We start from the raw sequence: 10,710 nt of genomic DNA on the forward strand, positions 1-10,710 counted from the left end.
GAGGCCTGGACAGATTTATGTTAAAATCCTACAGTAATATTTGATACTATAGTTTTATTCTTCTCCTTTGCCCTCATCCTCAAAAGAGGCTTAACTAAACAGTGCTCCTGACTGTCACGTGTTAGCAGGGCAGCGTAGCTCATCGCATAACTAGACAGACAATATTCACTTCCCCAGGCAGGAAAGCACAGGACCTTGAGCTTGTGTTCAACCACGTCTCCCAGAAGCTAAACCCTGTTCTTGCTGCTAGCCAAGCCCTAGGAGGGTATGACAGCCTGTGTACACGCGTGCGGATGTGTCTGTGGTGGGACAGGCACATACTCTAGTCAAGAGTCAGGAACTCCATCTGCTGAAAAGAGAATAGAAGTTTAATAAAATCTTTTTGACTGCAATCCCATCTCCACCGCTTTCCTTCATGGATGAGCTACCTCAAGTTACCAGTGCATTTTCTGCCAGATAAAACCATACGCAAGCCTGTTGGATAACACGTTAGTGAGCACGGTGGCTATCCTTTATCCACTTGACCATGTTCGTGCCCCAGCTGCGCTCAGCAAGCAATTTTCCTTTCCCCATCTGCAGCAAGGGCTCTTTGCTCTCAGAGCCAAGTAGGCTTTCCTTCGAAGTCAGGACAAGGGTATGCAGAGGAGATGATTTATATATTGCGAATAGCCAAGAAGCTTCAGACAGCAGAGAAGCTACCAGTGTGCAGGACAGCTTAGATTTACTGCTCTTGACCCAGGGCTACAGGCTGGATTCCCACATCTACTCTCCAGTGTTTTAACCCCAGGGGCACTTGAGCATAAAACATGATTTCTGGAGCACAACCATCAGATTTCTTCCACAGAAAAATACACGAACTTATGCTAAAAACTCATCTTTCTTCCTCTTTTCTGGCCTCACAGATTTGGAATTTGTTTCTGTGCCGTGGCTTATACTCAGGAAGGATGGACAGTGTCCTCAGCCAGCCCCAGCTCCAGAGATCAAGAGCGTGGCTTTGAGTCTCCTCAGGCTCTGGAGAGCACTAAGCCTTGTCCTTCTGCACTGTGGGGAAGTAGCCCACAGAACAGAGGCACTGTAGCCTCCAGTACAGGCCGAAAGGAAAGCAGCCACCTCGTATTTCCATAATGGGGTCCAGCCCCACTGAGGAGTGCTAAGTGCAGCCCCGGAATCCATATGGGATACGGTACCAGTCACGTGCATTAGTCTGGGCTAGCATCTCAGAAAGGGCTGAGGTGCCCTCTGTGTGGATTAGTTTTATATGAACGCCAGTTGGATTGTGGCACTATTAAAAAAAAAGAACAAAAACACCTCTGCATCTAGTCCTTGGCTAACGGGGGCAGAACCCTGACACTTAAAGGACTTGTATTAGGAGCAGGTCTCATGACTGTTTTTTCTTACCGTAAGTCAAATAGAGAATGAAATTATTTCAAAGAGAGTGTGATAAGTAGATAACATCATTAATGAAGAAGTAGGACCTGAACTGTAAGCTTGAGATTTGCTGACCTATCAGTTCTGTGGATGACTCCTTATCTCAGACTTGCGTTGCGAACTTGCATCTCTAAAGCAAGCAGTACTCTGAAGGGCTAGGAAGTCTGGACTGTGCTGAAGTGCTTCTGAGCGCCTTGATGTTAAAAGCTCTTCAGGTCCAGAGTCTTACCACCGTGTAAACTATTCAGTGAAAGAAAAAACACACCCAAACCAAAAACCCACAACCAAAAACCACCCACAAAAACTCTACCACACCCACACAACAGAACCCCCCATACATACACACATAGTGTAAATATCATTAATATATACTGGGAGAAGAGTGAAAAGCCTTTTTTGACAACAAATCCATAGAACCCACCGTCCGCTTGCAGTGGAAATTTACATATGCAAACCTTTGATTCAATGTAAAGGAAAATGGCTTTCTTTTACAAAAATGGCTGAATTTGCCTTGAATAAAGAACATTCATGGAAAATACAAACCCCTCGAGAAGTGTTCCTTTAAGCTACAAAAGAACTAAAACTGTATGTATTTTATAGTAAAAACTACATAAGATCAAAATTGCGGGGAAGCTTTCTCTACAGAGCTTTGGCATATTTAAGGTTGTATTTCTCCAGTCCATTTTGAAAAACCTCTCCGTCTTATAATCGCCAAATCTGAAGTTCTTGCAATTCAGGAAAACTGCTGATTTTTAAAACCCGTTACATAGTTTTCAGTTCACAGACAGCAGTTCTCCTTTAAGAGGAGCTTGAGACCACCCTTATCAAGGAAATAAGGAGGAAGAGGAGCAGCTCCCTGCAGAGAGAGAAGGGCTTTAAACAGGAATCTGCTCTGCAGCTGAGCTACAGTCTTTGTTAAGGAGACAAGTATTTTGCTACTCATGTAGATTTTTTTTTTTCTCTTTTTTTTTTAGCTGATAACATCTATGGACAAGATACCTTACAAGTCACAGTCTAGCTTCTTACCTTTAGCTGCTTTTAAAGTACTTACTTTTATAAGGGTGGGAGCTACCTTCTTATTACATTGATTATTTTTAAGATTATTTAAAAGCTTAGATGCCTGAGAGGCCCTTCTGCTAACAGTTAATATGGAGCCATTGTAACTTTCATCAAGGAGAGAGGAATGCAACGCTTTGTTTTCCCCATAAGCAGGAACTGCCTTTAGAACCTCTTTTTGCTTTAGGAAACCTACACAGAGTTGCTTGTTGTGTTGGCAGGCAACTATCAAAAGCAGAATTTCAAGTTAACAGGCATCACAGAGAGCAAGTTCTGCAAGGTTTCTCTGAAGCCAGTTGCTTAATTAACATTTTACTTGAGCTGCCTGAGAAGGCCAACTACCCATCTCACACTTTAAAAGACACTAAACCAGAAAGATTTATTAAAGTAGTCTTTTGTCAGACTTCATATAACTGTATCATTTGCAAATAAGTTAAAAACCTTATCATTACCTCTCTTGGATAGGCAGAAAACTGCAGTCTGATACTGTAGAAGAATCACTCCTTTCCCGAGAGCTCAAAGTAACTGCAAAACAAGCTTAAGTATTTCCCAGCCTTTTCCTAGACCTATCTGTGCTAAGCCCTAATTATCACCCAGCTGGAGCAAGAGAGTCCCCAAATCTCATTTCATTAGCAACTGAATGAATTCAGCCTCATATACATTGCATCATGATAAAGTTATAAATCTTATTGCTCAATGAAATCCACCTACAACAAGCAAGGACTGAAAACGTAAGTGACTGCAATCTTTGATTAGTGTTTCCATTAGCATAACTTTAGAAGGCTAAAAGTAACAGAATAATTAAGTCTTTTTTTGTTGTTGCAAACCAAATATTTAGTATAGGTAATTTACATAATTTGTGTTTAGAAGCTTTCATAACCAAACCAACCTGGAAACTTGAGTATCTTGCAAAGAAAAAAGCTGGAATTAATATGTTTAGTAGTTTTTGCATTTTTACTTATTTATCTTTTTAGGTGGTTTATGTCTTCAAAAGGAAAAAAAAGCAATTTTTCACTGTATTTCTCTGGAAGATAAAGTTATGAATGCTATTATTTCCTTTTATGGGTTACACATCTGTGTTTAAAAACAATGTTGAAATCAGTTTGTCAGACACTGTACAGTCCAGGGTTAAAATGCTGAATTCTATTAGGATTGCGATCATCGTATTCCATGTCAAATCCACTGTCTTTCATGTGTTTTTTTATATATGTACAGTGGAGGCTGGTGTTTTGTAGTGATGTGACTTAGGTCTTCTTGGTACGTGTTGCAGCATGCATTGTGCTTTCGTTACTGCTGTTTGTTGCTGGAACTCTGACTCTCCAACTTACCAGGCATGTGGGTCCATGGAGAGCCCCAGGGGCGCGGGAGCTTCTCTGCATAGGGCAGGCTGTGGGATTCGCATCTGTAAATGCCACTACAGAAGATAGTGCCTCTGACAAATACTCAACACCAGAAAAGAAACCTCATATTTTAGTAGCTGTAGCAAGAATTTAGATTTCAAAATACTTCAAAGGTTTGAGACTGCAGTTTAGAAACTGCAAGAACAGGTGACTATAAAAAAATCCCTGAGATTAGCTCTGCTCTTGCTTGTGATTTATAGTAGCAGGCATCGGTTTCATGCCGTATGCTGGGAAAAAGCCTGCTACTGCTCTTTTTTTTTTTTTCATTAAACAAGAAACTATTTGGCGGATACCCACAGCTGAGAAGTATAATTGGCATAAACCTTCCACTGCAAATTTAAAATGTTCACACAGATAAAATTAAGCAGATATACCTCATTCCATATAGTGGTTCTTGAGTATGCTCCTTTGTTGTCATGTTACACTAGAAAATGCAAAGGAGCAAGGCTACTTGCTGGTACCTGTTGGGTTTAGTCTGTGGGAAATGTTTACAATGGATAATACCTGTGGGTTTCCTTGCCGAGTGTTTTGAACAGGGAAAGTGTCGTGTAACCTGAGCGCTGTTATTCATGTGACAGTCCTCAGCCTGCGTGTGGAGGTGTGGAACCAGATCACAAGAAAACACAAACCAGCTTTCTAAATTAAGGAGAGTGATGGTCTGGTTGGTGTCACCGCTTTCAGAAACAGGAAATCACAAGCACCTGTGCAAGCTGCAGCTGACAACGCCAGGGTGGTTTGGTAAGGACAGTTAACCTCCGCGTAGCAGAGGTAAATCTCCATGTAGCAAAGGTACTGCTCAGCCAGGTGTCTGCCTGTTTGGTGACTGGGAGGCAATTCTGTACGGGCTCATGCTGTGCTGCCTTTGTCCTGCACGCTCAGAGCAGGAGTGAAAATCAAAAGTCCAAAAAAAAAAAAAAAAAGTGTGGTTTGAGCAGGTATTTCTGACTGCGGGCAGCCCTGGCACCGAGGGCCGTGGGAAGCAGGATTCGTGCCGGTATGTTGTTGCGACGTTGTGTAACAAGACGTTATTGAAAGCGGGAGCTTGAGATGGGGATAGGCAAAGTCACCTGGCTTCGTTTCAAACCCATTTGGGTGGCTGGGACGTTTATCTCTAATGGTATGGGCATGCACTGCACTCGCAGGCTACTTGATGAAAAGGAGGCAGATCACCAACTGAGCAGTCTCAGGTGGGAGAAATAAGTATTAGAGTCTGATCAGAGGTTGAAGGAGAAAATTAGTGAGTTGCTGCTTTGGGGGGCAAAGGTATAATCAAGATCCTCACAGAGCAAATGCAGTATGTTTTACCTGTTGGCAGAGCAGAGGTTGGTGTAGGTGGCCTGGTGGGAGGTTGCGATGTGCACCTTGGGCAAATGGGAGCTCTTCTAAGTTGCTTTATTGTCCTCTCCAGGCCCAACAGCTGCTGTTTGCCTTTCCCTGGACAGGCACATGGAAGCTATGTTCTGCTGCATCTTATATTCTCCACACCAACTGATACCCAGCCCTCAGTTTGAAAAATAAAATCTCTAGCTGTCTAGCTCGTACAGTCAAGCACTGCAAAACAAGAAAACTCCAGGATCACAGTAAGTGCCGGTACGTAACCAGCTCCCCTGTACGCACAGGGCTCTTATCGCACAATCACATCTCTCTTCTTTTTCCCCAGGCTGACCCTTTCACAAAGTCTCTACCTTAGGCAACACACGGGGTGTCAATGTTCAGCACTCAGTGGTGGCCCTCAGCCCTGCTTATTTTGTGAACCATCTAAACCTTGCATTGAGATGATTTGTTTTCTTATCAGTTTTCCTATGGTGCTCTCCCTGTATTACCTAATTCCACGATTCTTGAAGGCATGGTGGTATCGAACTAAATCAGCTTTGTTTGAGGCCTTTAGACCTCTTTTTGGATTAGTTTATGTTGTAATCTTCCCAATATCTAGAAAGATAGAGGATATGGTGCCTGTGTTGCATATGGAGCTTTGAGGTACAGAATTTGAAATGAAGATTGCCAGGTAATTTTGAGAACCTGAACGGAGGTGTAAAAAAATAGGATATGTTTTACGGTACTTTATGTGATTGCAGCACAGCTCTCTCTGTCTTGATTGCAGTTGTGATTAGGACTTCCAAAATACAACCATTGGTATCACAGATAGGGTACTTGCCAAACACCACAACCTGCTGGGTTGCCTGTGCAGCATCTAGCAAAAGTGGGGAGAGAATTCAGTTGCCCCTGTAGGTACTTAGAGCTGCCTGGTCTGTGACACCATCCTTTCTCTTGCAAGGCATTATCTTATTTACTGTCTTGAAAGCTGGAACAAAGCAGAAGCCTTTCTCCTTTATTATGCCATCCTCATTCATCACAAGAACACAGCCTGTCCTGTGCAGTGAGTGAAGCAAGGGATCTCTGTAAAATAAGTTTTGGAATCATACAAAGAGACTGTATTCCATCCAAAAAGGAAGGGGAACGAGTGGCTGCTACGCTTGTTGGCTTCTGGACGCTTCACAGCCTTAGTATACTTTTAATGTAACTTATCTTGCTTTTAAATCTAAAGAATGGTTGCTTGGGATAGTATGTATTTTTAATTTCAATGTTTTTTTCTTGGAGGATCAGTTTAGATCTACTGTCTCTCTGCCTAATTTGAAAAAATGTGGTAACAGCAGTTACTAACCACATAGACTGCTGCGGGTGGGGAGGCACATTTTGGTTGGGGTTTCAGATGACAGCAAAGGAATGCTTAATTTAGGGAGTAAGGGGTCAATAGAGGACTGTACTGCAGCTGCTAGGTGTTCATAGCCTGCCGTTCTTGGCTGTCTTCCTATTCTGTTTTACTTCTCTCTCCTCTGACATCTGCTGACACTCTGGCTCCTGCTTCTCTCTTTCTTTTTTTTTCCCATTTCCTCCTCTCCATCCCAGTCACTTCTACTTCTTTCTCCCACCTGGTTCACGCAGAAGGCATACCTTCTGCAGCTGGACGTGGCTATCTTAACAGAACTGTTACCAGCTCTCAGGGGATGGCGCATGTACACCTCTTGCAGGAATGCAGATGTAGCATTTTGGGAACTAAGTTGATGCAAATTACATGTAACTGCTCAAAGGTTTAAATACTGGTGTAATTCAGATGGTGGGTGTAGCCTGAGAAAAAGCTATGTCTAATCCAAACACCTCCAGGTACCTGAATTAAAGTTCTGCTTTAAAAACAAGATGGTACTTCAGCACTTTGCTACAACTCAATGCTTGTGATCTTTTTTTTTTACTATAGACAAAAAATATTTTTGGTGTTTCTCGTTTTCAAAGAGATGAATCATTGTCATTGAAATATAAAGAGGGAGCAGTCTAGGGATGTATTTTTTTCTACATTGGGTATATCTGCCTAATAGAGAAAGCTTAGCAAGATTAAAAGAAAGACAAGACTAATAAGTGGAAAACCTTAAGCAAGCCTTACGATGAGTGGAGCTACCTCAACTACAGAGTACCTAAAAGAGGCAGCCTCACTACTGGGATTCTTCTATTGCTCATGCATAACCCTTCAGCTAGGAGAACAAACTTTGCAAAACAAATTAGACTGAGAGAGGTAGTCCCATATACAATTAATATAATTCAGAGCTGATTCACTGTAGATCAGAAAGTGTCCCGAGCACAGTGCTTCTCAGTATGTAAACAGACTAACTCCTTTGTAATTATTGTCCTCTCTTCTAAGTAACTGAGTGTGGGAGCAGACTGAGCTACAAAAGACCATTAAAATCTTTGATACCACAAGTTATGATGCTCTGAAAAATTGGTAGGGAACAACTGCATGGTCTGCTTGCTTCTTGATTTGGCCAATTAGTCTGTTGTGTTTCCAGACTCTTTTAACAGTCAAAAGCAACTTCCTATAAAATGCATAAATATCTGGAGATTTCTTCCCAAGGCAAATTGTGGTTTCTGTCACCGCTTTGATTGAGCATTATTCTTTCTGGCTCATCTTGTTCTTCTGGTGCAAAGGATGAGAGGTTTTGCTGCTCGGAGAGCTTGGGTGTGCCTTTATCGCCAACACTTCTGGTCCTCCAAAAGCAGAAGAGAGTGCATCTGACGATCCGTGGCATAACCAGGTCATTTGCCTGCTGCTGCCACTAAGGTGAAATCCAAGCTTTCGAGCTTTTTGTTTGCATTTCTTTCTTTCTCCTTCCACCTGTAGCCCAAAGAGCTGGCTGTGTGAGGGTGGGACAGGTGCTTGTGCTGGGAGGGAGGAGTATTTTGTCGTGAGTTGTGGTGCCTGCCCAAAGCTCTCAGCTGCTCCCTGTCAGTCCACAGTCCGTCGTGCCTGCTCGCACCACCTCAAGTCTTCTATTTACTCTTGCTGCTTTCCTTGCAGATACTTTCCAGGACATCTGTGGGCGCTGCCCTGGAGTTTTGCTTCTAAGCAAAGCCTTAACTTGTAACTGACTCTAATGCAAACTGACTTGCATGTGTGTCCCAGAACTTGATTTTGATAGAATCAAATTCCTTTCCTGGATTCTCCTGTCCTCACTAGCTGCCAACATTTTGCTTTTTGACATGGGAGATGCCATTCTTCCTTCCTCTGAAATGGTACGGGGCTTCACTGCATGGGTTTCTTAAGTTGTAGAGGTGTAAACTTTTCTTGGCAAGCTGGCACTTTCTGCATTTAAATGCCAGTGCCCAAACAAATGCTTTGTCTTTCCTGTAATGCCTCATTTCATCAAGTTCAGAATAAACTGGATTAACTCTTTGTATTTACATTAACAGTAAAAATCTGCTGGAAGCTAAAATACTGAGGCTGTTCTTCATAGAACTAGACTATGCAGTAATAATGAAAAAGTATGTTTGTCTTGTTGCTTACTTTTTTTTGCAACCATTTGATGATTTTTCACAACAGAACTAGGAAAGCTGTGTAAAGCTCTTTTACTTAAACTTAAGGTTGCTTACTCGACCTGGGGAAAAAACAAACCTAAAAAAAAGAAATCGGACCACCCTCTCAGTGTTTGTGAGGTACCTCAACTATGTGTACAGCAAATGAATGTGGAGAAACATACCCATTTTCGGTCTTTGTGTCTTTCTGTTTTTTTTTAAAAAAAAGTGCCGAAATACCACAGTTGTAAGCAGTTGTATGCATTTCTTCAGTGAAATGGTCTTAGCTTCCATTACAATGCCTAGGGCAGCAGAAGCAGGGGGGAGGCAGTAAACTGATGTTAAAAATAGATGTCTCTGTAACAAGAGCAAATTAAACTTTTTGTCTGGCTTGAGAAAACCTTCAGAACAAGAGCTTTCAGAGTTGACAGATGAAGGTTAAATCAAAAAGCAATTAATTACATTCATCGCTTTTTCTATATTAAGGCAGACACAGTAAGACATAGTTGTTGGGGTTTTTGTTTTTAAATAACTTTGTTTATTTTAGTCAATAGCAGGCACAGGCATTCAGGCTCTGGAGAGACATCCATGGGATTTAGCTGTGCTTTTGCAATTGTAAAGCAATTTCCAGTGTGGAAATGTGGATTGTCTTGCACAAGGGACATACCGAAAGCTCATTAGTTAATGACTGTAAATAGTCTACACTGCCTTGCTCCACACATGCTGAAGTGGGACAGGACTAATTAAGCAAGTAAACTTACTACCTATTTTTAAATGACAAAGTAATTTGATTATGGCTGTTATGCAACTAATTCCAAATAAATCTGAACAACCCCCTACCAGATTAAGGTGCAAACTCAGCAGTATATGATGTGCCCTTCACGGTACAGACTGTAACATTTGACTTGGTTATTTCACACTATACATGCATTTTTCCCTAATCTAAATCACGCTGCTATGTTGATATTGATACAGGTTCTAGTCATAATTGAGATTAAAAATGGACTCTAGTAGTGCTATCATGCTAACATGCTTCTGCTTGCATACTTCAATTAAAAAATAAATTAGATGTAGAACTAGACTAGCCCTTTTTTTTAACATCAGTTTAAATAGTGGGATGCTGATTTCTGTGTGCTCTCAGTGCGTCAGTGCTTTACACCTCTTTGAACTGCTTCTTGCTGTGCTACTACAGGCATTGTTCTAAGGCCTAGAATATAATTTTATTCAACCAGAAGCCATGTTTCTTTATCAGCTGCTAAAGTTGTTTGGCAAATAGCATTCCTTTTGTCCCTGCTTCTTCCAGTGTTGATGGAGGGAGAGCTGTTACAGTTTGCTGTAAGCTGGTAACCTAGTTACTGAAGCAAGGGATGATTAAAGGTTATCTTTTAATATTTCTTTTAGAAAAGGAAGCAATACTAAATAAAACTTAGCCAGTCATACTTGGATGAAAGTTAGCTTTGCGTCTCAGATTTATGGGCAATAACTTGTTTCCCCTTCTGTAGGCTTCTTAGTGTTAAATTTGCCATTACTAAAAAAAAAAAAAAAAATCTTATAGTAGCCTTTACTGTTTGGAACAGAAAAGTGTCATATCCTCCGTTCTGAACTTCTGCACTACACTAATACTGCTCTGCATGTCCTGGCTACCAGGCATCCCATTGTGACTGGATGTCACGAACTTGCAGGTTTTAGTTAGAACGCCTTATGCAATACTGTCTCTGCAGACACCGAAGAAGCAGCAAACGCTTTCCTTACACCAGTGGCAACTTTAAATTCATGGCTCAATGGGAATATGAGTAGCACCTCTTTCCTAGGGTGGAAAAGATTCTTAAGAAAAGATTACAAGGGAACCACCATATATATCAGCCCCTAAGCTTACTCTCCAGTGTCTTCTCTGTGCGTGTTATAAAACACAAGAGTTGGCACTAGAAGCTAGTCCCAGCAATGCAGCCAGTGACACAGATAAAACTACTGCCTTCTACATTATCTG

The sequence above is a fragment of the Calonectris borealis genome, chromosome 4 (assembly GCF_964195595.1).
Source record: "Calonectris borealis chromosome 4, bCalBor7.hap1.2, whole genome shotgun sequence".
Classification (NCBI taxonomy): domain Eukaryota; kingdom Metazoa; phylum Chordata; class Aves; order Procellariiformes; family Procellariidae; genus Calonectris; species Calonectris borealis.